The sequence below is a fragment of the Ornithodoros turicata genome, chromosome 9, assembly GCF_037126465.1.
Source record: "Ornithodoros turicata isolate Travis chromosome 9, ASM3712646v1, whole genome shotgun sequence".
In the NCBI taxonomy this organism is placed as follows: domain Eukaryota; kingdom Metazoa; phylum Arthropoda; class Arachnida; order Ixodida; family Argasidae; genus Ornithodoros; species Ornithodoros turicata.
Window position 1 is genome coordinate 36273861 of NC_088209.1, and position 15481 is coordinate 36289341.

Sequence of the window (15481 nt, forward strand, 5' to 3'; positions counted from 1 at the left end):
GGCCGTTTATTGTCATTCGCCGGGTTGAAAGGGGACAATGCTTTGAGCTCTACTTGTATCGATTCCGTTCGATCCAATAATAGAAGCCGATTATATCGATGACTATGCTATCGTTATTTAGCCAATTTGCAGTAAAAAGTAGGATATATATTTTTATTGTGGTCGTGATTCTGTATAAAAAGACAGCGTCCCATTCGGAAAAACGAATTAGCTACAAAGTGTCGCTTCCTGTTACAGCAGGTGCCTTAGCCAGTAATGTATAGAGATGGTTTGCAAAACGATTCTGTATCTTTGTAAGGCACATAGTAGATTAACTTCAAAACAAAGGTAGGTTTTGTGTCCTACCGAATGTGATATCGTTGTTAAGGGCAGAGGAGGTTGACACACGTGGTGTTCTATGAGAGAACTGCTTATTCACAGCACGTGCCAAAGCAGCTCCCTAGCTCATCTTCTTCCAGTGCCGCACCCGAGGGCCGCATAAGCAGCAATCGTCATGTATTGGGTTTCCTCGGTGTGTGTAACAGAACACAGAGTTGTCACGTTCCCGGACAGATGTTGTAATGCCAGCAACAAACTATCGCTAATGAGCTGTAATGCTTAATGGATGTCGATAATTAACTATAGGTAATTAGCTCGACTGGATATAATTTTATATTGCTTGTATCATCCCCAACAACACGGAATGTCCTATAGATGTACGAATAATGTCCTAACGAAATCGTACGTCCGATGGATATCCTCAGAATATCCGTCGGACGTACGAATCTGTTAGGACATTATTCGTACACCCAGAGGATATTCGTTGTTGTTGGGGTCTTGGGGATGTATTGTTATATCATAAGAAAGCTTGTTACTTACCTCTTCAGTGTTGCAATACCTCTACCTTGCTCTGTGCTTCGGAGCTGCAAATAGATAAACAAACGCTATAATAATAAACTAATAAAAAAAAATGACAGCGAGCAGGGGGTGACGCAGGTCCGCAATATATTGTCCGCACCAAAGCCATCGAGAGGCCCTGCATCGCGGCGTATTTCTTTGCAGAAAAGGATACCTCCGAACAAAGGTGTTTGTTTTCGAACTCCTTCCTGCCGTCGGCCGGCAAGATTTAGGAGACGTCCCCGAGAAGCTCCGCATTGCGACAGGCAGAGCAACCAGATATGTTTCATGTCTTTCCTCACAGTCATAAATGATGCTATTTTTCTCACGGCAGAAAAGGGTCCAGAAAGAACTCGGCGGTCTTGTAAGTTACAATTATCCAGAGACTTATCTTCAAGGCTATACCGTTTTCTGTTCGGGGCAAACTGATAAATATTCGTTCAGCGCAACGCTAAAGTGTACGCATGTCCTTCCGCTTGTCACAACAACAACAACAAACGATAGCCTTGAAGAAGCCTTTGGATAATTCTAACTTACAGGACCGCTAAATTCTTGTTGGACCTCTTTTTGCGGTGAAAAAAATGGCATCATTTCTGTACGTGAGCAAATACATAAAGCATATCCCCCTTGCTCTCCTTGCCGCAATGCGGCAATGTGTAGAGTGTTACGTTGAAGTGTGGTAACCTCCGTGCATAGCCTTTTTTACGTATTTTCCCCTCCCTATCGAGGGGTGACCTGGCTTGAAAAATGATCTGGATCTCCACATCTTGGATGAAGATTAAGATATACAGCTCAGCAGCCTCATTTTCTTGCGGTGACGAATTTCGAATAGTGTCAGATGGCAGAAAATGCGTTGTCCCTTACTTTGGGCGTCGCGGTTAGATGGTCTATGTTATGGACGTCTGTTTTGAAAAGAACGTGCTGGATTATCTGTTTTTCACATTCGAAACCAGGAACTATATAGCTGTGATCAACTTAGGAACGGCTTAAGAACGGCTGATCAACTCCAGAACTTCGGTGCAGTTCCCCCTGAAGTCGGCCCAGGTATTAACACTCCTCCCCTGTCCTCACACCCCTTCCTGCTGTCCTCTCTCCGTCTGTTCACGTCTGTACGCCGGTCATAGCCACAGTCGCTTCGCGACGGTAATATAGAATAAAAACAAAGAAAACCTATTCGATGGCGGCGCGAACAGCACGTCTCGTTAGCTTCCTCATGTTTGCTGTTGTCCATGCTGCTATTTGTGGATCCATTTGGGAGCCATCTTTTGTCGTAGCACACTGGTGCCGGACACTCCACCGGCGGTGTTCTCACGCCGACTGATATTTTCCTCGCTCTTTAGTCACACTTCACCACGTATACGGGCTCTTTTACAATGCCTTCACGCGCTCTTCATAGTACAGGATCCACCTGCCGCCGCATCCCTCGTACTGGCTTGTTGTGGGAGAGAAGGTCATTTCCGTAATGAATTACCGGTCGTTCGGGCTAATCTCTATCATCTGCGCCATCGATACAAACGAGACCCGGAATGAATAAGTGCTTTAAATACGCCAGTGTTTTGAAGTTGTGGGAAGCTTCGCCTCAAAGTTTTACGAGATATAAATGTAGTAGATGGCTATCGCATTCCGAGCTTTAAAGCACACAACGACAACAACGTTATTTTGTGATTATGAGGGGGTAACTGACGCGCAGAATACAGGACTCATCATGCTGCGACATCACGGCAGATGCCTTCGCCAGTGACGGGGGCCACAGGAGAGGTCACGTGCTTTCGAGAACAGACACGTGCTTTCGAGAATAGGAAGGTGTTATCCCCTCGCTCCCCTTACGTCAGAGCTCAGTAAGTGTCGCAACGCCTTTAAAGGCACGAAGAGCGCAGGCACGAAGAGCGCCTCAAGACATCTGTAAGCATCTTTAATGCGTTACTCAATAAGATAGGGTGTACGGGGGGGGGGGGGGAAGGGGGTGATGCCGAAACGGCAGGACAACGGCTGGAATCGAACCACGCACCTCTCGCATCTATACTTGACGTCCGCAACGGGTGAGTTTCCGCACTGGCTTTGCAATGAGCAGATGATGCAAGTGACGCCAAATCGCTTGAAGGGACGTGTCGCGCCGCTATCCCCAACAACACAGGAATATCTTTTGGATGTAAGAATAATGTCCTAACGGATTAGTACGTCCGACGGATATTCTGAGGATATCCGTCGGACGTACGTATTCGTACATCCAGAGGATATTCGGTGTTGTTGGGGTATGTTTGCGTGTGAACAGCACGCCCGCGTGGAACGCAATATGACAACAATGGCGTATATTTCAAATGGAAGGTCATCCTTGACAACCACTCGAGATCAAATGCTCTAAAAAAAAAGGCCAATTAATTGTAGCAATAGTGAGTTTTAGTATACCGTGCGCTATCGCCTTTCCGTACGCAAGCGATCTGTACGTCTCCGGTAGAATAAAATAAACGAAATGAAATGAAAAGCGTTGGTTGTTTCTGCGCACGCGCAAGACATAAACATAGCGTTGCGCACTGCGCAGAACCACCACGCTATCTCTTAGTGTACGCAAAGGCGACAGCGTATACGATATACTAAAACTCACTAATGAATTCAACGAACTCTCCGTAAACACCAATACGTGTACGTTACATCCGCTTCGGCGCTAAACGAGGCACGCAAATAGGGCAACTTCGAAACTTTACAGACATTAAAAGGACATTTTTCGAGACCTTAGACGGAATCTTGTACGAGAACAGTAAAACAGTGTAAAGAACGTTGCGGCGAATAACCAGCTTCCCGTCTGCGAAGTCCAGCGAGGCTTTTCTCACTGCATTGTTACGCTTAATATTACGATTAAAGCCCGCGCCGTATAGTGCTTCCGCCCGAGCACTTACGACATCGAAAGCGGAGAGGACAGAAGAAAAGAGCCCGCTCCTAACGATGGCCCAATGGCGCTAGAGCCGCACGCAAGCTTGTGTAGCCCAGTAGCTCAAATTGTTTTGGGCGCGTTCGGCCCCAGCGATACTTTATTTACGCATAATCGCGCTCGCTAGAACTGTAGAGGTCGGCTGCTAGTGAAAACACTTAGGGAAAAAAAAAAGAAAAAGAAAAAAAAATCAATAAGGGTGCTAAGACTACTTTTGCGCCTCCATCATTATATTACCATACAGACGCTGTAGGAAAACAGCCTGCGGCAAAACGGAGCCAGCAAAAGAGCTTCGGAACGAAAATTACGGATGCATTAATATGCCGATGAATAGGGCGAGGGGATAATAGCGACAAAAAAGAAAGGGTCATTAATGCAATGCGCACACCTCTTATGCAAAAAAGGTAAGGAAGAAGGATATATGACTGCGTGAATAATAATAATAGTAGAAGATTGGGGGTATGGATGTGGTGTGTGCTAGCTATCCGCTTTTCTTTAAGTAATGGGAGAAAGTACCCTTACGATACAATACAAAAAATTGTAAGAAAACAAAGTCGAATGTATATAGTAGTAGGCGAAAGTTTAACCAAATGATAATTATGAAAAGGCTTGCAAAATGTGTTCGCTGTAGCACTTGCATTGCAATACAACCACATGGTTCTGTACATTGGCCAAAGACGCAAAATTTTTACGATATATCAAAAGATCTGACGTCCCAACGAGTCAAAACGACGCCACGTATAAACAAAGCCTCATCGCTTAAACGACGTGACGTCATCATTAAGGGGACGGTCGCATCCGTTCCAGTCGTTTTCGAAACTACCTAGTGTCATTTTATTCCTCCTGGATCACTGGACCACGGTATCGAAAGCCCCACGCGGAATACAGCGGCGCAGTTTCACTGTTATTCGACGGAATATACAAGATACATATAGGGAATATGACATGAGCAGACGCCGGACGTTGAGAGTATTCCGGAATTCCCTCTCTGGAAAAACCAGAAAACGTCACTCCCTAAGAACCAATGAGGGCGCGAGCTTGAAAAATTGAATGCCGCGGCCGTGCGGGCGTCTCATAGAGTTATGGTACGTCTGGACGGCGCATTTCCTCCTCTGAGCGCCGCCCTCTCACTCCTCCGCTTAGGGAGTGACGTCACCGCCTTCGGAGCTCCTGCGGCCGCGGAAGCAGCGCTGATATTTAAAATTTGTTTATTTAATATCTAAGCGCGTTTTTTTTAAAAGAAACAATTGGCCGGGTATAGATTGTCGTCCGATGCCGAACATATTGTGGTATCGATGGGTTTCCGGATGCGACCGTCCCTTGAAAGGGGCACGAAAGTGCTAAAGTTTCTTTTCGTGGAATGAAAGGTACCGTTACCTTGACAGCAATACAAAAGGAACGAGATTCATCCGTTGCGTAGTTCATGGTTTCTATGCGAACGAAATCGCAGTTTACACCTTCCCTCTTCTCTCTTTCTCAAGACGGGCGGCAATGCGGAGCGGCCTGTCATTGGTCTTCTCGAAATACGTATTTGCTCAATAATCGAGGGAGATTGTTTGAGATGACCAATGGCAGGGCGCGCCGTATGGCGCTTCTTGAAAAAGGTGAGAAGAGCGTAAATTCTGGTAGGTTCCGTTTGCGCGTAAGTCACGAACGACGCGGCGGACGAATGCCGTTCCTTTTGTATTGCTGTCAAGGTTACGGCATATTTCATTCCGCGAGAAGAAATTTAAGCTAAGGTAAACATTGCTCCCAGCACCGTGTGTCGGCGGTTTCCGGAGTACGTCAAAAGAACCGCCATGTGGTCGAGATTATCCTCACTGCTACCCTGCGGGACGTGCAACATAGTGCCACACTAGGCAGATAAACCTTACATGTACCATCACGGCATTAATATTATGTTCACGTGGCGAAGGCGGAAGAGGAGGGGGGGCATATTTATTAGACGAAAAGGAAATAAATAAATAAATAAATAAATAAAATTAAGAAATAGGAAATAAATAAAACGAAGAGGAGGGGTAAAGCAAGCTTTCTTCGTGCAAGCGGCGCTCTCCGAAATTGCTTCTAGGGCACTGCGACGGTCTTTGCCGTTGAAACCACGCGAAATGAGGAGGCACATCCTAACCTGAATGTATATCTACAGACCAAGCGTCACCCAGATAAAGCCTTTCCGGTGTTCCACTTTGACTGCTCCTGTGAACTTTGAACTTCGCGGAAGCCTCCATTAAGCAACAAGTGCATTTCCGCGAATACTCAGCATAATTTAGTCGAACACTGCATGTATAATGAATGTTCTTTGCTGCGCATTAAGTCTTAATCAGGACGTCACTTGCATAGAATAAAGGTAATGGTCGTACAGGGTGCTTTAGTGCCGATTCGAAGTTGCTGATGACCTGCCGCACTTTGCAACGGTGCCGGGAATAGTTCAGCGAAAGGGCCAGGGTGTAAAGACTCGAAGCATCAAACTAATCGAGGAGTAGCGAGGAATAGCGAAGGAATAGCATTCCCGCCTCGTCTAGGACGTAAGTAAAACGAAGAAACGAAAATTCCAGCTGTATTTTGGTCATCTCTACTAAACCTGCGTGCATAGATTATTCAGAACAACGTTCAAACAATTAGGATAATCTGGTTTAAACGAGAAGCTTTCGTATAGAAACTGTTCTTCACCGGGTGAAAAAAAAGAAAAAAAACAGAGAGACCACGCAGAGGAACACATAGCAAGGAAGCAGGACAGCAAAACAAAATAAATTTTTCTTTCCCGCTTGTTAGTTCCAATCTTGCCCACTGTACAGTCACATTTTCTTCCGATGGAGTACAGTTGCCGCACGAAAGCTTCTCATTAAAACGGGCGCTCATAGAACGCACGGTCAAATAATTTCTTTAATGCGTTTATTAAGCTTCCACAAGTCGTAAAAGTGTAAAACTGCTGGCGCCAGGTCGCTGCAACACTCCATTTAGAAATTACCACAGATTTGTGGAAATTGTGAAAATTTATACAAATCGAATGTCAGTGAGCCCAATGGGTCTCAGATACCTTCATAGACTGGTAATCACTGCTACCAACCCTTAGAAATAGGTAATAAGAACATGAACGAATGAACGAATAAGAACATGAATGAAGTAGCCACCGAAGCCATGTAATTCGCACTGGCTGCATTACCCCTGAACGGGTACTTCGACAATTTTGTAGAGGTCAGAAATGCGTGTTAGCAGAGAGCCCAAGTAAACGAGGGATTTTTTTTTTTTGCATGTGCTAGAAGGGTCATATTACCACCAAAAAAGTTTGGATGCATTATCTGATCTCTGACTGCGGAAATATCCTGCACAAAGACTGACGTTCTCCAAAGCGCCATAATCGTCTTTCTATTTAGATGCCACCCGGGACACCTATCGTCACAATACTCAGTGAAACAACAGAACGTTATTTCAGAAGTAGAATGTAGGTGACAGCGCTCTTCAATCGCTCTCCTCCTCAAAGAACGACGGTTTTGAACATACTCAACAAAATTGTCGAGCTCTAGATGTTCCTAACCGTTCGAACTGTATTCTGGCTACCACCTCTCGTGGACACGAAGCCTTTTTATATTTTCTCCATATAGTATTGATTAGGCTAGACTACCGGAGGTGACAATAACAAATGAATTGACGAAGAATTATGACGTTTGCCACTTAATGTGTTCGTCACAGACCCAGGGCTCACTGGTCAGTAGGGGATATGAAATGATGACGTGATTAGTGAACAGTGATCCGAGTCCGTCGTAAGAGCGTAAAGTTTCCTCCCCAGCGCAACATGCACTATATAACCCAAGAGTCACCGTTCGAATCCCTAATGACCAGATAACGTCATGGCACAAGGCATACAAGTCACAATATGAATTCAGTGAAGCCGCGTAGGGGAGATCAGTGTCCCTCGGAAAGTTCAGGAATATAAACAGTGCTTGACGATGCGGCCCGGTATTAGGCCAGAGACCTATAGCATCGATGCCAACGTGAATGGCGCCTCCGTAATGTGGATCACACGGTATCGTCGAACCTCTCTTTCATTACTTATGATACAGATCACATCCCCTAATCACATGGCCGAGATCTGCCAACACAGCACAGCTAAGTCCCCGCTGCCATGCCCGTGATCAAAATGCGGCGTGAACGTTACCCCGAGAAGAAACTCATCTTGTGTGAACAAGAGATAAACTGATGTTCTGAGGCTGGAACAACATAGAGGGACAGATACAAACAAGCCTCAAATTGCCTAAGAAATCAACTCTTGTTCAACAGGTGCCGCTTGCGTCGATTTCCGTCGTATGAATGTGTGTGTGAGCAAAAATGTAAGAGTGAAAGGAGGGTGAGTGAGAGTGAGTGGCTGGTTTGTCGTTCCTTCAGATGACGCACCCCGAAAGTCAGTGGAGAGGCGTGTTAGCTTAGCTCAATTGGTAGAGCCCTGGACCGGCAATCCAGAAGATGTGGGTTCGATCCCTACAGCCGGCTAACCTTTTCAGTGACTTTCATCTTTCATCGTTCCATCTTTCATCATCTTGTGTGTTCCTCAAACTCAAGGGACTGTTACCCCTTGCTATTGATAGCCTGGGCAGCCGATTTAGTAAACTGAAGGACGACTTGGAAGTCCACTTCATGCATGATAGCCCTGGAGGGGAAAAAAACGTATTCTACGTATGCAGATTGAATCCTACCGCGTTCCATGCCCGATTCGGTCCCGAAAGCCACAAAAGGAGTACACGACAGAGCCATCTACCTATCCGCTTCTGCTTACTTGTCCACAACGATAGCGTAGATTATAATTTCAAGTACTCCTCAAGTAAAATCCCGGATGGGCGAAGGGAAGACTATGGCTCGGTCTCACCAACGCCAGGTAGCACTTGAACCGAAATACTTCCTTAAACTTGGTGTTAATCGTCAACCGTGTGTTACCAATGACTCTATAGGCGACCCTGTTTGACGGAAAATCTCGCTATCCCGTATTGGTGAAACAGGAATGACAAAAACAACAAGAATAAATGAATGAATAGTGACGACGACATGGGATCATTCCCCGCTGTGTTCACATGACCCTACCCTACTTCAAAGAGGTTAATACGAGAGGATGAATTAAAGAGGAGCAGAAAAGGGGGGGGGGGAGAGATGACAGGTGGAGGTGTGGAGTTCTTGGAGGAGGCAGGTAGCGTGAAGGAAGCCAAAGAGGGAGCGAAGAGCCCGGTATACTGATGTGCCGGAGTGCTCCACAGGTCAACAGCTTTGGACAAGCTGAATGCCGTGTGGTCCAAGAGCTCAAGTTAGCGTCCGATTACCCCTCGTTCGCACGTATACCGGTCGCAGACCTCGATGAAGACGGGTATGGCAAGTTGAGTATACGGCATCAGGGTTGGCGATTAACACCAAGTTTAGCGGAGTCCGATCTTGGTTCACGTGTTAACTCGCGTCGGTGAAACCGGGCCTTTAGGACAGTCAAACAGACATACTCGTAGAGGCCAGATGCTTTCCAACCACCTATCCGCCACCGCCTCGCCAAGATACATGCGTTCCTGTCTGAAACTTTCAACAGTGAACCAACCTCCACATACTACAGTGACCCATAAGGCACCCCTTACGGTCCTTCAACGCCCCGCTGCCGACGAACACCCTGAAGCATATCAAGCACACGACCTACTAGATTATAACGACCATGTCATAGGCACCCCTTCCCAGCGCCGCATTTGGAAGCTAGCGGTGGTGCCACTCATCGGATCGGTTATTGCTTCCTATTCCTGCAATTCCTGCAATACTTTGTACTTCAGCTTACCTTAGCATTTTTGTAGAAGCGGTGTATATCCCACGGGAGGTGCTTCTTTCGAAAGTTGATTATCATCATCATTCTACGCGTTTTCATAGAGCTGTTGCTGTCGTCTGCTACGTTAGTCGTACGTTCGCTTCTGCGCGTTCAAAATTCAAATTTCCATTGTCCAATCATGATGGAGATCTCGCGGGCCGATGAGTAGCGCCCCTAGCGGACCGTGCGCAAGGGCTCCTCGGCTCCTCATAGGGGTAGCCGATTATGACATGGTCGCTATAATCTAGTAGGTCGTGATCAAGCACAACACCCTTGTGCTGACCAAGAAGATCTTGCTGCGGACCGCGTTCTACAGAGCGAACCATGCGCGTAGCTACAGACGAGCTCCAATAAAAATCTCTGTCGCTGGCGCTGATTTGATGTAACTTGCATCATATCTGCCTGTTTTTTTTTTTATTCCGTGTTAGCGCGGCGAAGCAACTCTGGCTATATCTTTCCTGCGAGAGCGCAATAATTTCGTCTCTCGCGAGAGGAATTCTAGCTATTTTAAGAGCTCATTAAGCTTTCTCCGGCCAAAAGCAGCAATAAGAAATATTACGACGGAAAATCGTCTTCTTGCGTGAAGAAACCACGGAACGATTCGGGCCTGGGAATAACATCGGAGCAGGTATTCGGGTTGCACCGAAAACGAAAAAGAACGAAAGAAGAACCGCGTGGTGCAACTAGATGTGTGTTTACATAACATCTAAAAGAAACCGAATGACGGGAGAAATTAAATGTATTCGGAAGAAGTAAGAGAGGTGAAAGAGAAAATTTTCTTTTCTTGTGCCTTGCGACGTACTCGTACGACGTTTTCGTAATAATTTCGCATTTCTTTTTGTAAAAGCGGCGAATGAGATACAAGTTCTTATGTAAATGAATCTGCGCGTCACGAAACAGCCACCATAACGAAAGGGGTTGCCTTGGAAACTAATTCAACTCGCTTGACTTCTGTGGCTAACATTGTTGTCGTCAGTCTCTCATAGATGTGTTTGTTTTTTTAGTTCTACCGCGTAACCACCTACAGCTCGTAGCTATCGTAGCCAACTACCATATACGGATTGTTTATACTTACCGCATGGAATGTATAACCACTACCGATACCGTGTGTTCACGAACGATATTCCCGCGGAATATTCTGGTGGAAGGAACAGCAAGGAACGCCTTACGGGGCGGAAGTTCCGTCGCGTCTCATGTCGAGTATTCACAGTGGCGCACTGCGCAGATAGCAGACGACACAATGGATTCCATAGCAGACGACACCATCAGTCCTGTCGTCTGCTATGGATCCCACCTTGTGACTGCGCCGCAGAATATTCCTCACGGTTAGAAGTGGACGAAAATATATGACGTTGAGTGCTCACGTGGCAGCAAAAAGCTACGACGTTTTGCGTATCTTCCGCTGGAATGTTCTGGAGAACGTCGCTCGTATGAATGCACGGATAGGCTACGCAACTCGGAACGACATGAAAGGAATTGTTTGCAAACGCGGTTGGTCGGAATCTTCCCATTGCGTTTGTAGACACACGCGTTAGATCTGCAACGTTAGCGTATTGATTGATTGATCGAGAAAAAAAAAATTGAGATGTGAGACCCGACGGAGTCAGGTCAGGCGGTCGTTAGTGTATCTTCTTACAACTGTACTAATACGAGTACATTCCAGGTGGTGGTATAGGTGTGAAGGTACCGGCCTGCCGTTGTTGACTTCACTCATGTGGTCAGCGTCATGACTGTAGCCATAATGAGATGAGATTGTATTATATGGAATGTTGAAATGATGACGATCGAGAGTTGAGTTGTAGCGGGGTCACTGCTTTATATAGGACCGGTGAGAGGTCGCGTGAGCTACAGCAAACTCTGGGTCATAGCCTTCGGATTAGTCCCTTTTTCCTGGAGGAGGAAACAGGATATAAGCTGCGAGTTTAGAAGCATATATCTTCGAGTGGAAGAGCCTTTGGGATGTAGTACATCATCCAGCGTACAATTTCAGCAGTAGTGTCCAATGTATTTGTCCCGCACCTCAGCATATGCACGACCATAAGGCAGGATGTGTTCGATAGTTTCGGTTTGCGGACGGCGTCCGATGATTTGTGTTATCCAGAGAGAACTTCAACCATCCTAGTCGATGATCGTTCCGAAATTCCCAATGACTCTCCTCTCTCCTGATTCTCTCCTGATTGGTTGAGAACGGGATGGTACCGCCTGGTCTGGACACTTTGCATTTTGCATAATGTGCCAAAAGAGGTGTGACACTTGCTTTCTGTTTCACGGCACACCTGTGTTCAACATCTCAGGAGACAGGAGATATTATTCTGCAGTTGGCTCCGGCCTCTTTAAAGTGTTTAACGTGTAACTGTTTAATGTGTACTTCCTTGAAATAATTGCTAGTGACAGAACAAAAAAACAAACAAAAAAAAACAAAAAAAGAACATGTCAAGTCTCCTGATAAGCACAGTATAAAAAAATCCAGCATTCGCAATATATTTTCCCGAAAAGTTTCTCGGTCAGACACATTATATTGACCAAATAAAACGTTCCCATTATTGATCTTTCGAAAGCTCGCTTTTAGCCGCAGAACCGCTGAAATAGAAGGGAAGACTTCCGCGCGAGTTCCTCACATTTTTGTTTCGGGAACTGACAAACGAAAAAGAAAAGAAAAAGAAGAAGGAGAAAGAAAGTAGAAAAAGTTCTCGAATTGTCGCCCCCCCCCCCCCCCCCACACACACACACCAGTTCACAAGCATGAACGTGGTTACATCGCTGCCAGAGCGCCCTATAGCTAGCTATTAATCGATTTAGCGGCCACGTTCGTTGGTAACAAAAATGTTTGGGTCGATCTTAGCGCGTTCCCGTTTTCCTTTTCCGTTAGTGCTTATTGATCGCAAGACGTAAGGCAGTGGGCTATGGTTTTCCTGACATGTACTAAACGACATTATAAAAGGCACGAAAATACAGAGAGAGAACAAACTCCCACTTCAGTGAAGCTAACCGCACCAAGCAATATACCTTTCACGTCCAGTACGGATTACTAGTCAAATACCCTACACTGATACTGTCAATATTTTGCCGCGGCACACACGAAGTAAGTGTGTGCCGTGGCAGTCGTCGAACGCGTGAGTTGTTTCTGTAGCTTTGCCAATCTTGAGCTCCACAGCGCTGCGCCGCGATCAGTAAATACCAGGTTGCAACATATGAGACAGGCCCCATCTCATCATCGTCTCTTTATGTGTGTGTGTGGGAGGGGGGGGGGAGGGAAAGAGAGGCAGTTTATTGTGCTTCAATTCGAAGTCAGACGTAGTATGTCAGAGTGTCTTCTGCACGCTCTGCAGCGTACCTCGGCCCGTGTGCCTTCTGGGCACAAGAGAAGACAGATTTCGTGACTGCCTACTTACACTTATATTTAGCCTGGTTCTAGGTCATCATCATCTCTCGAGGTGCATGTGCGTGTGAATTTACAGCGTGATATCTTAAAGGGATACTTCGGAACGATCGGCGAAAAAATTGCTGCACATCGTAGTTGGTGCATATAACATTTACAGTATACCTGCCATCAACTTGGTTCCTTTCCCGTGTGACGAATTATGCCTCAAATAAGCGAGCAATCAAACCGAAACAGGAACGTGGAGAGGAGTCGCAGAAACTTTCCCCTCCGAAGGCCAACGCGTTACGTCACCCTGCATGCAGGGGACAAGTAGTATAAAGCGCCGGTCGTAGCCGCTGCGTTACATTCCCGAAACATAGCAATGAACCAAAATTCGGGATCACATTACTCAGACACTGATGGAAAGAAACAGTTGTCACCTGCTTTACTGAGAGTCAGGGAACAGCGCGGGAATGATATGACTAATGCACGGTGACGTTGGCAGATCAGAGGAAGAACGAAAGAAGTACTTCCATCGACACTCGGTGGGAGCCAGACTTTTTCAAACTTCAAAAGTCGTTTTTTTTTATGATTCCACCTTCGTTTTCGAGAGAGATATTTGACAACTGTGTTCAGTTTGTGTAAATTATTGTGGGAATACCGCAAGCTTGAAATCCACTCAGTTGCAAAGTCTCCCTTTAAACTGTTGGGTGTATCTACAGGCCCCATCAGCTTTTGCGCTTCCAGTGGCCCACTCCTGTATACGTGCTGTTATGTAGTATCAACCGAGTTGTATCACAAAACACCAAACGTGCCCTTCTATATCGATCGGCCCAAGATGACGCCGCAGGAGAACTGCATTGTCAAGCCCTGTGCCTTTATGCTATCCCATACGCGGCATGCTACAAAGGGACGGGGCTGGTATAGGAAGCGTCGGGACGGCTCTCACAGCTAACGAGAAAGGCACTACAGGATCACCTCCCCGAGGCACCACTTTCGACAAGCTCACACAGGTGTCTCTGACACGATGCCTGGCTTCGAGAACGAAAGGGAGTTTCGGAACAATTCCGCCGCAAGGCCTGTCATGAGGGAACGGCACAGGGTGCAGAATTGGATGTTATGAGACACGGGTGGTCCTATGAAACCCTCCCGGGACATCACACGTGCTGGTTGCAGTCACATTGGAGGGAATGGTAACGTCATAGAAGGCGAAGGATGATGATAACGATGGTGGTGGTGGTGGTGGTGGTGGTAGAAAGCAATGTGGCGACGTGGGTCTCGCTTTGCGTGGGACCGGCTTTCTACAGGGCGATTATTATGTAACTGGAAAAATAGTTTTACAATGGCGACTTCCTTCGCATGACTTTAATAAAACATGTGAGGAAACATAGTAGATTAGTTCTCCACCTGTATAGAAAAGGAGCTTTTGTAAATGAACGCCTTTTCACAATCTGAAGACATTCTCGAGACCGTTATTAGACCTTTCAGTTTGCCTTGCGGAACAAAGGAGGGTGTTTTTGTAAATAGGCATCCTTCGCTATTTCGAAAGGACAACTGAAACGTGTAATAACGGTGTTGGAGTAGGCGTTTGCAAAACATCGATAAGTATTAAAAATGGAATACATCCCACTGCTGAAATGGTGTTTTCTGAAAACGTATGCCCTTTGAACTGGTGCTTTTTACCGAATGCACCATTTAGAAGGGTGTTTTACGAAACACCTCCCTGTATATGGTGTGAAACGTACACGATGTAGTTGTGCGCCATAGCTCAAGACATTAACACCCGAAAAGTGCAAAGAAGTTACCCCCAGCACAATGTACTGAAAGTCGAGTGCAATAGGGGTGGACGGGTACAGGTGGAAGGCTCTGAACAGATTCGTGACACTAAAGAACATTGATAAGACACGTACCGTCCACCCCTATTGCGCTCGACTTTCAGTACATTGTGCTGCTTGGGTAATATGAAGCATTCCTTTTTTCACCTTCGCACTGCTTTATGGACAGCCAAGATCCCGACAGCATTCCTTTCTCGCGCTTGCTAAGGATGATGTAAACGATGGCGACCTTTTCTCCCATAGCGGCAAGGGCCATGACGACCTATTGATATTAATGGCATCCTCACGGTTGTTCGAGGAAGCATATATTCGCGCTACAAGCACCCGCGTCGTGTCCTGGTTCTAATCTTATTTCCCACCCTGTGAGCGCGAAGAGGATCTTTCCACGAGAGGCACGTTATCATAACGCGGTAAGCTCTCTCCTTCGGCTCATCTGTGAGCTACACAAGCGCGTCAGACATCGGAAGTTTAACGTGAAAGAAACGTAAAGCGTGTCTGCAGGATATGTCCTGCGTGTCTTGCGCTGGTAATGCGTAAGCAAACACGACCAAGTAGCCCATACCGTCATTCAGGATGTTTATGTTTTGCGAGTGTGTCTTGTGTATCGGAATTCCTAGGTGACAATGAGAGCTAAAAAAAGAGGGTCCTCGGCGCGCTGTAAA

At 46.3% G+C, this 15481-nt stretch overlaps 1 protein-coding gene across 4 annotated transcripts in view; it reads right to left on the reverse strand.

The window, feature by feature from the left end:
• Positions 1-15481, reverse strand: part of LOC135368804 (protein qui-1-like) — a 336239-nt gene that overhangs the window by 122276 nt on the left and 198482 nt on the right. For all 4 annotated transcript variants that reach the window (XM_064602319.1, XM_064602318.1, XM_064602320.1 and 1 more), the window contains one exon: positions 859-902. The gene's annotated coding sequence lies outside the window, so the exon portion shown is untranslated. The remainder of the gene's footprint in view (positions 1-858; positions 903-15481) is intronic.